The sequence below is a fragment of the Gallus gallus genome, chromosome 3, assembly GCF_016699485.2.
Source record: "Gallus gallus isolate bGalGal1 chromosome 3, bGalGal1.mat.broiler.GRCg7b, whole genome shotgun sequence".
Taxonomy (NCBI): Eukaryota; Metazoa; Chordata; class Aves; order Galliformes; family Phasianidae; genus Gallus; species Gallus gallus.
This window is the reverse complement of record NC_052534.1, coordinates 54,317,345-54,331,273: the sequence shown is the minus strand read 5'-3', so window position 1 is coordinate 54,331,273 and position 13,929 is coordinate 54,317,345. Positions and strand designations below refer to the sequence as shown.

The 13,929-nt window shown below is 46.6% G+C and overlaps 1 long non-coding RNA gene across 1 annotated transcript; it reads right to left on the bottom strand.

Moving 5' to 3' along the window:
- Positions 1-1,370: 1,370 nt before the first annotated feature.
- On the bottom strand, positions 1,371-13,424 carry LOC124418343. The gene is made up of 2 exons (XR_006938720.1): positions 13,244-13,424; positions 1,371-10,732 (listed from the first exon to the last, which is right to left on the bottom strand). It is a non-coding gene; the product is annotated as an uncharacterized LOC124418343 (long non-coding RNA).
- Between the last annotated feature and the right edge of the window lie 505 nt (positions 13,425-13,929).

The following is a 13,929-nucleotide window of genomic DNA, read 5'->3' as shown; positions in this document are numbered from 1 at the left end:
CCTGCTGCAGTATCACCAGGAACACTCCTTGTCCCTTGTGGTAGGTGTCTGGGACAGCAGGGTGGTGGCTGAGCCCCCACTCTGGGCAGCTCTGGGGAGCACAGCCCTCTGGCACAGGGAAATCACAAAAAGGCTGCAGTGAGCTTGACAGGCCTGGGTGTCTGCCCCTGGGCTGGGCATATGCCCGCCTGTGCCAAAGGTGCAGCTCCTACCTGGTGATGGAGAAGTGCAGGGGGAACGCTGCCAGTGCTGCTGTGGAGGTGGTGGGGAGGAGGGAGGTGTCCAAATTGGGAAGCCAGGAGGTGACATCCAGATCCCAGAGCCGAAAGGGTCTGAGGGATCACTGCTGGAGGGAGCCTGGGAGCTGCACCTGGTCATGTGGGAAAAGTGTACCTCCCTCCAGCCCCAGTATTCATGGGGATGGAGCAGTGCTGGACTGCTGCAGTGCATCAGGCTCAGAAAAATTGCCAGATATATGTTTTCATTTTTTCCCCCATTTTACTTTTTTCTTTTTCTCTCTTTCTTTCTTTTTTTCTTTCTTTTTTTCTTTCTTTCTTTTCTTTCTTTCTTTCTTTCTTTCTTTCTTTCTTTCTTTCTTTCTTTCTTTCTTTCTTTCTTTCTTTCTTTCTTTCTTTCTTTCTTTCTTTCTTCCTTCCTTCCTTCCTTCCTTCCTTCCTTCCTTCCTTCCTTCCTTCCTTCCTTCCTTCCTTCCTTCCTTCCTTCCTTCCTTCCTTCCTTCCTTCCTTCCTTCCTTCCTTCCTTCCTTCCTTCCTTCCTTCCTTCCTTCCTTCCTTCCTTTCTTTCTTTCTTTCTTTCTTTCTTTCTTTCTTTCTTATTTTTTTTAATATAAGCAAAAGAGTGATTTTCTACTGAAGGAAAACATAAAAAAAACACTGAAAGACCCAAAGCACAAAAACAAAAGAGGGCGCGAAGGAATGTAAGAGGAAACATGTGGCAATGCACGATGGGCTTTGATGCAAAGTTTCTATTTTTGAAGACACTTAATATAGTCCTTAAAAAAAGAAGAAAAAAAGGAAGAAAAAAAAGAAAGAAAAAAAAGTCCTCATCCTTGCTGTCCTTAAGGACATCCTGATTTCACGGGCAGCTGAGCAGGGTGGTCCTCTGATACCCAACAATGGCATTTCACTACCAGATCCCAGATATATCCTGTTACAGCTGGGATCAGTCTGTCCCTGAGCAAAACTCTGTCTGCCTATGCTACAGAACATGTTTCCTTCTCCAGAGAAAAGGCAACCGAAGCAAAGGTTTCTTGCCAGCAGGAGAGCAGTATTTTTAGGAATTTGGAATCATGATTGTAGGAGCTGAAGGAAGTTAAGCCATACCAGCATGAGTCCACGCAGGAGCGTATCAGTTAAATAACTGGTAAGTACATGCAGAGAGATCAAAGTCTCTTTCTCACATGAATAATCATGATTCACACGGCTGGGAGGTGCAAATAAATGATTCTACTAGCTAGCTATCACTTGTTAGGTAGAAAGAAAGCATTCTTTTACACTTAAATTAAGGTGTCCCCTTTGTTCCACCAATGTTTAAAGCACTACCCCGTAGCAATCCAATGACAGGTGAAGTAGGAAGAGGAACAACGTGTTCTTGACAGAACAAATAAGTCACAGTTCCCTCCGACCGTCAGAAAGGGAAGTAAGCACAGCTGGAATCACAAACAGAACCAGGGGAAATCACCGCTGCGTTTCCACCTCCCCCTATCCCGCTTCACACGGCAGCAGGCCTGTGTGTGCAGGCCGAAGGGGAGAACCATGCACATGGGCTTTCCAGTTCATTCTGACAGATTGGCTGCTTGGGAAGGCAAAGCCAGGTGAACTTAGCCTTTGCTGTGTCCCAGATCAAAATCCTGTGGTGTTTCCGAGCTGCCCCAGCAGCTGGGAACTCATTTTTCCCTGCCAATCTGTGTGGCTGAGAGATTTCCCAAAGACAGAGGTGCCTGCAGTAGGAGCCACGAGGGCATGATGGCCACTGGTGACCCTGCAACACCGAGTGCCTTGCACAAAGGAAAGCTGCCTCGGTAACAAAAGAGCACGGCCTCAGCAAAACAGACAGTTCTGCCTTTCAGGGCCCTGGGACAAGACTGTGGTGGCCTCATCCTGGGCGCTTCTCCCATTGCCCACACGGGGGAGGACATGGGACTCCCTCCCTCCTCCCCAAAAACAAATTCCCAGGTGCTCCCCAGAGCTCCTCTTGTCCCCACATCTGCTTTCCAACCCTCTTTCCCTTCCAGCTCTCTTTCTCACCTCCTTCAGCTCTTCTTTGTATAGCAGAGAAAAACCATGTGGAAAGTTAACAGTGAAGATGAGTAGGACCGTGTTTTGGTTGTTACTCTGCTGGGGAACAGCAGTGAATAGCCTTTGCACCTCTGACCTATGCAAGGAAATAGGAGGCCTTGATGAACAAATGTTTAGGCTTTCATGTATCCCTCATCCCCCTGCTTTTTGCTAATTTAATTCCCTTCCATGTGCAGAGGGACTGCGACTATTGCTGTGCAGCTTCCTTCAGATGCCCAGAACTGGAGGTGATGTCTGAGGCCCAGAAACATCAACCCATGTTCAGCTGAGCTGGCTGGGCTGGCAGGCCAGGGCAGGACAGGAGGAATGCTCTTAGGGCAACAGTTTTTTGTTCTGGGCTCTGAATTGTAGAATAAATAACAAATCAAGGCACAGCCTGCGATGCTCTGTGCTGCCACACAGGGTCTCTGGAGGCCTGGGCAGCCCAGTGAAAGGTATACAATCATTCTCATATGCAAGCATCCCCAGCAGCTCTTTTGTAGGGGAAAAAAGCCATGTTTTCACAGTCTTGCTATAGTGCCAGCTGCAAACCCCTTAGCTGGGTTCTGCACAGATTGGTGCCAAATTGAGGTGCTTCTCAGAATATTTCAGAGCAAAATGAAGATATGAAAAGGGGTACAAATGGCCCCAGCTTTGGGACCTCTCTGCCCTAAAGCCCCTTCCTGCTGCCCGTAGACCTACCCATGGACACCAGGCCATGTGAGGTGGCCAGGCCTTGGGGCCCTCCCCTCACCACTCCGTGGGACAGAGCAGGCACGTACAGGGACAGGAGCTGAAGAGAAAGGCATGCACACTGTGAAGTGAGAGGCCAGCAGCTGGGCTGCCCTGTAATGGAACCAGGACTGGGCTCTCATTCCTCACCCAAGCAGTGCCAATTCCTCAAGCCTCAGGCACCTTGGCATCCTCAACATGTAAATAAGGGTGTTTATTTTATGTTTATTTCATCCTCAACCACACACACCCTGCTCAGCAACCATGCTCCCACCCCTGCAGCAGACAAGATGGAAGGTTACTGATAGCATCTTCTTTCAGACACCTGGCTGATGCACCACCCCAAAGGTGGGAGTCTCTATGCTCTTTGCCATCGGGGGAGAGGTGATGTTGAGCCTGAGGTCCCATTTTCTCCCCCTCTGAGCAGGCTCCTGGTCCCCTAGACCAGGCTGTCACCACCACCATGTAATTTCTTAGTGGGTAACACAAACAGCCCTTCCTGCCCCACATTCCTCCAGAGTGGCTGCATGTGGCATTTCCCATTAATGAAGAAGGGAAGAAAAGAACTTCTCCCTTTCAATTATGCTGAAAATATTGGTCTCCTGGCATCATCTGCTGGTATGGAAAGACATCTGCAGAGGATGAGTGCTACCTGACACAAAACTTCCAGCTTCCAGGTCTGATCTTTTCATGCCTAAATGATAGCTTTGCCGTGAGTTAGGAGCAAAGAGGAAACTACAGCAGAAACCATTTCCAAGGATGAGTTTGAGGAATGAACGCTGTTTAGCCTACAGTTTTGGCAGACGACTTATTTTGGAAAAGCTGCAGTGCCCCAACATGCTGCAGCAGGGCTTCACATCTACCAGGGAGATGGCTTTCAGTCAGAGAATGGAGTTTTGCTGTTTTTGGAACAATCTGCCCAAATTTGGTCAAGTTACAGAAGCCTTTGGAGAAATTTCAGATCACATGCCTTCAGGAAGAAATTCACAGGATTTTCACATCTCAGTTCCCCAGGGACTGTCTGTACTGAGCATGCTCAGCTCCAGGACTCAAGACCAATGCAGACTAGCACCAGATTTAAGCTGAGAGAAGGGACACCCATATCCCCAAGGTCCTTGGTTCCTTCTGCAAGACCTGGGCAGTACAGGGAGGACGTATGCCTATCTGAATGCAAGTAGATCAACCTCTGAAGTAGGCAGGGAGATGGGTGGAACAGGTAGGGATGAAAATCCAGGCATTAGGACCATGTGCAGTGACCACTGTTACTTCTCATGTGCCAAAGGCCAAGATTACTAATGAGAATGCTACAGCCTTTTACATAACCAAGTAAATCTGCATCTGTCTGTCCTTTCCACTTTATCTTTCGTTGGATTCCATTATTCTTGTATAAGCATTTCTGCATTTCTAACTCACATTTTTTCTTGCTTCTGTCCCTCCACCTGCATGCATTCAGCATTAAACAAATTGCTCATAAGAGCAGTTTTCAACTGCCTTTTTTCCCTTCTTACTACTGATCCCAGTCTACCTCTCTGTCTCCTCAATACAAACATGCCATCATTACTTTGCAGCTTCTCAGGCTGTTACTTAAGGCATTGGAGACAACTTAACACCTCAGGGCTGTGGGCAGGGGGAGCTTCATCTCACCCTGACCCCTCCAGCAAGTTCTTCTCCCCTGTTGAGTGTCAGGAGCTGATGTCTCTCTGGATTTCTCTGTGGACCAGTTCAACTTACTAATTTTACAGAAACTATTTCAAAGCTTTTTTCAAGGGATGGAACACCTCCCCTGTGAGGACAGGCAGACAGCTGGGGCTGTTCAGCCTGGAGAAGAGAAGGTTTCGGGAAGACCTGAGAGCTTTCAGTATCTAAGGGGGATAAGATAAGAAGGAGGAGACTCTTTAGCAGGGTCTGCTGTGATAGGACAAGGGGAAATGGTTTCAAACTAAAAGAGGGGAGATTTTGTCTAGGCATAAGAAAAAAGGTTTTAATGATAAGGGTGGTGAGGCACTGGAACAGGCTGCCCAAAGAGGTGTGAATGCCCCGATGCTGGAGACACTCAAGGTCAGGCTGCAGAGGTCTCTGAGCAGTGTGATCTAGCTCCTTTTATCTCCATTCATTATGGGGTGTCAGACTAGATGACCTTAAAACTTTCCTTCCAACTCAAATGATTCTGTGATTCTATGATTTTAGCTTGCCTTCTTCCTGTGGGGTTTTATCAGGTTGAATTTACAATAGTGAATTGAAAACCAGAGGAGTGGGGGCAGGGGCAGCATCTGGCTAAGTAGGAAGGGAGAGAGTGGGTGGAGAAGTGGGACCTTCCTCTTTCAGTGGCCACAGGCTATAAGACTGGCTCAAACCATCCATTGTAGCTCACTTTCCTCTGGCTCTTTCCTTCACATTATGAGTGTGCCTCCCCCTCATAGAACAATGGCCTTAATTTCTTTTGCTTTTTCAGTTAACACCTCCAACTTTCTTGCCCTTTCAGCTCACTGGCAAATGGATTTACATTTCGTTCAGTTTGGAGTCTCCAAACCCTGATGGGTTTCTGACTGCTTCCCTTATAGCTAAGTCCCACAGCCAAACATTCCTTCGCAGGTGCCTTACCTGCCCACCTGTCTGCATGCAACCAGCATGCAGCCCTTTCCTCCAGCCTTCGACAGTGTTTGTCTCCCTGTCTTCCCACCCCTCACAATCTCAGACACCATGGGTGACATTCAGGCATGTGATGTAGAGGACCTCACCATTAGAATGCAGTCCCCATGTTTCCCCATCAAAGCTAAATATGGATTACAGTGTATCAAAATAGATGAATACTTAAACAAATTCTTTTGCACCGCAGTTTTATCAAGAATGTGTCAGATGGAGGATCTCAGCAACTTCATCAAACAGAGACACAGATTTTGCTAACATTTGCTAACATTTCTTCTAGTAGACTAAGATGATCAAAGGTTGCTCAATGGGAACTGTATCTTGTAATATTGCAGAGTACCAACATCTTATTTCATTATAGGAAGCAAATCTAAGTAAAAAGGAATTTATACCAGCGTAACAAAATCTATACAAATGCTTTAAGTGGTGTAACTATGTTAGCAAAAATAATCTTATTTCTAAATGGCAGTATTGCTGGAAAGATTTTACATGTAAGTTGGTCCTACAGATTTAGCTGCCTGTGGATTCATACCCATGTTTCTGGTCCTTGGTACATTGCACCAAGTCAGGTACATAGCATGCCAAATTGCTCTGCTGCTGGCCTATAAGCCCATCTGAATACTCAGGCAGTGCTGGGCACACTCAGCAGAGCTTTGAATTCAGGTCTGGAAACACACAGCCCTCTCTGGCACTCTGTGGGGCAATGCTTCAGAGCGTATTCTTTCAGGGAAATATAGGATCTCTGTACAGCATCAGAATATCACATGGGTTCATGTGTGGGCCTGACGTCTCCTTTTTTGTCATCCTACATTTGCCTCCCATACTTTTGGCACCATTAAAAAAAATAATAATGGTCTTTATATTTCCACTCTCCATCATCACTATGAATCCTGCTTGGATCAGCAGAATTTGCACATCTATTTTAGACCATCTGCATTATCCTTCCGCAGCAGGTGAAAAACACTGGTGGGCTCGGAATAGCAGCAATGGCTGCAGATTAACACAGCACCTCTCACAAAAAGGCTCGCTGGAGGCGTGGGAAACAGCAGAGACTCACTTCTATTTAAAAAGGTGAGAGATGATGGCTATACATGCTTCTGAAAGGCCAGGAGTAATTCCTCATGGCTGGGCTGAACCTCAGATGAAACCCAACCTTTCCTGTTATTGCAGAGTGCTGGGCACCAGGGCCACTATCTGAGGCACAGGTGAAGTCCTGGCAGAGAGACAGCAGGCAGGGCTGGACACCCTGCCTGCTGAGCTTCAGCATGAAGCACTAAATCCAATTACAGGGGAGGTTTAGGTTAGATATTAGGAGGATTTTTTTCACACAGAGGGTGGTGTCGCACTGGAACAGGTTCCCCAAGGAGGCTTTGGATGCCCCAACCTTGGAGGCATTCAAAGCCAGGCTGGATGTGGCTCTGGGCAGCCTGGTCTAGTGGCTGACAACCCTGCACATAGCAGGGAGGTTGAAACTCGATGATCACTGTGGTCCTTTTCAACCCAGGCCATTCTATGATTCCATGATATCTATTCCCAAAAGTGTGTGGATTTGTTTTACATCTTGAGAGGTACTCATTTTCCTGCAGTTAGGACAAAGAATCAAAGTATACTGACTCAGAGAGCATGAATTCTTTTCTCTCAATGAGAAGTACATTGAGGTTTCTGTGGAGGCAGGAGGCTCCAAGGATACAATTCCTCTTTCTTTTGAACCTTGATCTGAGTAACTGTTGCAAGATTCTGAAAGCTGACCTACCCCTGAACATTAGTATTACTGTGAAGAAACACAGAGAGTTGTTCCTATTTGAGTGGATAACAAAAGAGATGTGGTAGGAGCTCACTATAAAAGATACTTGCAGAGCGGCTTGCTTTGGGGCAGCTGTACAGCTACCAAAATGGCTAGTACAAGGGCTCATTGCAAGCCCATCATTTTAAGTAGAGGAAGCTGATAGATGTGGTCTCAACAAGGAGATACAGAAGTAATTTCAAGTACCCTTGCATCACTCTTGGAGGTGATGAAGACCTACAGGAGGCAGGCATTGCCTGCTGTTGATACACAGCAGCTCACAGGGATGGTCCCCATAGAGCTTATCACAAAAAGCCACAGTTTCCTGGAAGCAGCCAAGTGAACTTCTTCAGCATCATAGAGAAAAGACCTAAAAGCATCTTCCAGAGAAGAATGAAAAGATAACAAGGACAAAAGGAGTATTTTTGCACATTAGGATGAGACATTTTGCAAGAAAGCAAGGAGAAAAGCCCACACATTTAAAAAGAAATCAGACAGGATTGCATTGCAAATGGCTCCCTCCTCGCTTGCATTAGCCCTAGGCACAGCCCCCATAGTGTTTGAAAGACATTTTGTGTCTCCACAAGCTTTGTGTGTTTGTTTCATCACAGCACTGTTGCCCTCTTCTTCATTACAGCCTTCAGAGGTTGCTGCCTTGGTTCATGCCAGGTTTTTGCAATGCCGGGTGGAGGCCCATTTCCCCACACCTATTTCCACCCTCACTGATACTTTGTGTTCCCTTAATCCCTCGCACTGCATCTCAGCACTCTACTGCTGTTGGCTCATGTCCTCAACCTCAACACCTGTGACTCGTGTTGCCCTGTAGCTAGATTCCCTTAGCTCTTTCCTTCTGCAGGCTGAGAAGACTGAGGACACTTCCTGGCTGAGGCAGAGAGAGGAAGTTTAGGCAGTGAACTCATTTTTTTCTGCCTTCATGGGAAGCTGGGCAGCAACAGAGAGGTTTCCAAATGTTAGCAAGTCATAAAGAGGGATTAAAGAGCACAGTAAAGTATCTTGGCTGGGGTAACTGTGACCAGAACAGTCAACACTACATGAAAAGTGGAAGGCAAGATTGCGGCTGGACAACTGTCTGTACAGGAATCAGTCTGACGTCTCTACCCTGGCACTGTGTTGATAGCCAAAGGGGAAGCTGCACTTGGTGTTTTCCTGGGGTGCTTTCCATCAGCTGGCAGAAAGGTATCGTTTTTCCAGCAGAAAGAAAATGCAAAAGTATGCACAAAGTACAAGTACCCAGGCCCAGCTGGAGCCAGAGATGTTGGTCCATGGCTGAACGTCTCTGGCCCAAGCCTAAAATCTAAGTTTCTAGACTACTTTTTATTTTGCCTTTTTTTTTCATGTTACAGTCCAGGTAGGACATTGTTCTTACTAACAAGCTTATTACATGGTGAATCCCCATGAACATCTATTCCCAATTTACTAGGAAGAGCAAAACTGAAGTCTGTCTGTCCATTCCTACTAAGGCTGTGACCCTTAAGCTGCATTTCTTAGACATAAGGTTATTCGTGAGTATCTATTTATTTGCATCTGGAAGTGTCTGTGCTGGCAGGTGACTGCTACTCAGTGCCTTTTCACTCGAATTTGGTAGTCCCCATTTGTTCAGGTTTCTTTGTCAAAAGGCACACAGTGAAAATTCCCCTCTCAGCGAGTAGCTCAAGGCATACCTTGTAAACTGGAGGCTGTTGTGCACTTAGATGAGGTGCCTCTTGCCCTCATTTGCACAGCACTAACCAGGCTTCTTGTCTTCCACGAGGAAATTACTGAAGGTTTCTCTAGCTAGGGCTGGCCTGACCCAGGGAAGTTAAGAAGAATGGTAAAGATGTGAGCTCCATTTCTGCAAGTTAAAGCATGCTCAGTGCCTTCTGACAGGGGTGGGGTGCAGCCGAGTCACTTTCATTTCTGCGGACAGAGATTGCAGTTGTAGCTGAGTCACCCAAGTGCTCCCACTTGTCCTTGGGGTGGCCAACCTCCCCAGTCCCCCCTGCCGCATTCCGATGCTTCCCCATGCCCAACAGCTATGAGACACCTACCACATACCGCACTGCACTGAGCTGAGAGGAGGGGAAATTCCAGGAGTGATGTGGGAGAGAGCAGGATGGGGCATGCAGCTGGGTCCCAGGACAATCCTGCTGGCTCATTTCCTCCTGTGACTGAGGATTAGGGGTTGCTCTGAAATGGGGTACAGCCTGGCAGTATTTAATTGTTGGAGTCTCTTTCAGGCAGATGGCTCCAGCCCAGTGGCTGGCCGCTCAGTAGCTATGGGATGACGGAAGCGCAGCAGGAAGGCCAGCCAGGGATGGGGAGGAGCAAGACCTCTCCTTCCGGCAGTGTCCCATGTGGATATGCTGCACTCAGAGCAGTGTAAAATTCCTCTGGACCTCAACCAAATTCAGGTTTCTCTCACATCCCTAAGTCAGTGAGAACTGGGGTCACAGTGCTATTTCCAGGAAGCTTTCTTGATCTTGCCCTCTGATAGTGAGATAAGGTCACTGACATATGACAAAATAGGTGAGATTGGATGGTGTTCTGTCTGTGCTGTCAGCCCCTCATCTAGCCTGTGAGCCAGCTCAGCTACTTCCATGACTTCCAGCCACTGTGTATCCACCCCAGAGAAGCACCATATTCATTTGCTTTTCCTCTGGGTATGGGACAGCTGGTTTCCTCTGACAGTCCCAGGAGCAGTGGAGAGAATGGCTCATCCTGGACAGTCTGAGGAGGTGGTATGGGTAATCTGCTCTGGGACTGGCTTCCTTCAGCCCACTCCATCCTCCAGCACTGTCCCCCACAGACACCCCCAGGCACCAGTTTCTGCGTGGCCTCAGCCACATGGCTTAGTACATAGCAGCCTAGGATATCCTCAGCTTCATGCTATCAAAGTAACTGCTCTCAGATGCAACGTGGTTCTCTTGTTTCTTCGCTTTGAACTGAGAAAACACAGAAGAAACATTAATCATGTCCAGTCCCACTGCATTGCTTGGCGTTGGAAGGACAGTCATGGACAAGTTCTCTGTGTCCTGGATATGGTCACCATGCTCTGGCCCTGAGCAGCGTGAGCACAACCACTGGCACCAGCTGGCTGGGGCAGATATCACACACGCTGACAAAAATGCATTTAGCAGAACATCACAGCCAATGGTGTCCCCAGAGCTTTTCACTTCTCTTTCGGAGACAGAGCAAGAGTTGTCAATATTTCATGACATCATCAGGTGCAACGCTGCTGCCTTCCAAACATAATTGCTGGTTGCATGTTTATAACCTGTAGGAACATTAATTTGCAGTTACTGGCAAAACTTAGCTACTGATGAAGGGTAATTTTTGCTTTGTTTGCTTTCACAACCATTTGCTTGCCATAATTATTTTACCACAGTACTATCTTCATTAACAGAGAGAACTTTCTCTTTCAAGATGACTGTCTGGAAGGTAAATTACAACTTATGCCAAGGAATATTGTCAGGGGGCACACCTTCACTTTTTTCAGTGTTTACCACATGGAAAAGGGCAGAGCTGGCAATGAAAATAAGGGTTTGTACATTTTCTTTTTGAGAAGACATTCTGCCCTGCAAACAATATTTAATGGTGCTTATTTTAAAGTGCAACACATAACGCCTCTCTGTGTGCGCAGAACTGCTTCATGAACAACAAGAGGTATTTGTGTACACACATGATACAAAAGAAAGCATTGGAAAAAAAAAAGAGAGAAAGAAAAAGGAGGATAATATATGCTAGCTATCCGTATCCTTCTGGTCTCTTTGCTTACTGCTGTATCCATCACTTTCTTCATATCCTCTTCATGACTAGGGAAGCTTCCATAAAATGATTGACTGGTGCTGTGCAGCAGGACCTTGTGGTTGAGGTGCTGGGCAGGAAGGTGGGCATGGTGTGGTACAGCTGTCTGCTCATAGCTCACATAGGGTCTCAGGAGGTGTCTGTGCTGCAGCACAGCTGGCCCAACTCAAAGCCTTCACCTTGTGCTGAAACACTTGTTGATCCTGGCTGAGATGCACCCAGAGGACAAGCTGGAAGCTGGCAGCTGTTTGAGACTGAGGGAATCCTGGGCCATTACTTTTATAGGCCCTTTTCTACAGGAGCCTTAGATGAAGGCACTAATGCTCTTATCCCTACTGTACTTGTGTGTACATAGGAAAGGTGTAGAACCACCGAGCTACAGTGAAGTGCAGGACAACTGAAGGGCATCACAGAGAGCTCAGAAGGTGTGGAAAAATAAATGCTATGGATAATAATTAAAAAATCTGGTCAAAATGTTATAACTACAAAACTAAACAACAGCCCTGATAACTGTGTATAATGCGTTATATCTGGGAGGGAGACATGGATTTCCTTTCTGTGAAACCGCAGCAGACTCTTCTAAGTCAGAGGGAATATTCTCACCAGAAAGAAGGAAAGATTTCCTAATGTGGGGCCAGAAAAGCATCTGAGGAATGATATCAGATGACTCACAGAAAAGTTACCTTTAAGAGACAGAAAGTGCAGCCCAGCATCACTTCAGCAGGTTCAGGGCTGCAGTAATTTGACACTGCAAACTCATTTGTTCCTCTGTCATACAGCCAAATTCTTTTGCCTGGTTAAGGCAGAACTCATTTCAGCTCACCAGGAGACCTTTTCATCTTTGTCGGTAAGATCTCCAGATTTCCCCCCTTGATGCTAAGGCCTTTGGTCTCCAAATAAATCCATTCTGACTGCAGAATTAAACTGAGTAGCTGGAGCGTGAATTCCCATCACACCACAAAAAATCTACTTTCTTAGAGCTGTCCTGGGCTCTGACAAATAAAAGTAGTGTTTTCTTCATTTTTTAAAATCTCTTTCTTTTTTCAGAAGCAGTTAGCCTCCTTTATCCAGGACATCAACCAGAAAAGCACAGTCTACTTCTCCAAGCAAACGTGAACATTTTCAGAGGAAATCTGCTTACTCCATGTTCTTCATGCTTTGTATGTCCTACTGCATAGTTAGTGCCATGATTGGTAGAAAAAGACACAGCCTGGGGAGAAAGTCTGTATGAGCATCTGTATCTTTTGTTAATAAACAACTGTGTGGCAGAAACTGAAGGAAACCTGAAAGACACATTCCTTTATAGCAGCTGCTCCACAGCCACCACTTAATTCTTGCCACTTAGGCATAGCATCAGATCTGGAGCAGCTGTGCGAGGTGTTTGATGGTCCTGCAGATGGCATGATCATGCATGGTGGAGGAAAGGAGTGTTTTTGGTGGCGGAGGCCTAGCTGCTTGCTGATGGTCTGAGTTGGGGATCCAGAGCTCCCTTGGCAGGGAAGAAGCATGAGAAGGGTTCCCTGCTCCCATTGCTTCACTGGGGCAGCAGGACAAATGTGGCCATAACCTCATTTTCCCAACACAACCCAGAATTGCTGTTATCAGGAAATAAGGGTGGTGACTGCAACGCTCCCTGTTTCACAACCAGAGAGAAACATCTCTGCCCCCATCTCTGACTAAAGAAAAACATATTTCCCACTTCTGGGGGTGAGGCTGCACCAATATAGCATTTGAAGACACTTTTTTTCTGACCTCCCTTTCTGCGTGGGAGCAAACATCCTTCTGTCCCTGATGCGCCCTGCTCTCACTGAGCAACTTTCAGGGACATCACACGAAGGACGGTAGGAAAACATATCTGACAAGGAGCTAACTCCTGGTGCTGACAAACAGTGATGAAGTGGAAGCAAAGAGGGTCATTCTCAGGTCTCCAATTTAAAGCAAATTCTTTTTTAAAGCAAACAGTATAAATGTGATGGGTTACCTGTACAGCTCACGGGATGCCAACCTCAGCAGTGACAGCCTTCCCAGGCAGCTGGCAGTGCCTCTCATCCATCTGGTGAGTGAGTTAGAGTCATCAAAGGGGAAAATAGATCCATGAGGCTGCTCCAGCATAGGTGATACCACAGCAGACACGGCTTCCATCTGAAAATGTGAAATGTTAAAGAAACACACTCACCAGGGAGTAGAGTAATTAGGTGCTGAAAACATTGGCACCCCTGCCTTGTGACACAGCATGTTAGGCAACTAATTCACCAGTTCTGTACTGACTTCTCCTACCTACATTTCCAACACCATTTTGCAAGACTGGCAGTTCCAGGCAGGCATAGGTAGACCATAGGGTTGGACACATGGATAGTACTAAGGCTGGTCTGACAGCAGCACATCAGGTAGTGACTCCAGGCTCAGCTGCTCCAGGAGAATGGAAGGGATGGGTGAAATTCTAAATCTCACTGGTCCCATGGGGCTGGTTTTTCCTAGAAGGTCTAAGGCCAAAAAAAGCTACAGTGAATTATTTCCGTTTCCCAGTTCTTTCTCTTTCTGTTTTCTATTTTGAGATTTTCTTCCAGTTAGGCAGTCTTTAGTCACTGGAGTTTAGGAGAAATAATTTTACTCAAAAAGGGGACTTCACCTTTGATGGTACCCAATTAATGACACACAGAAGTAGGT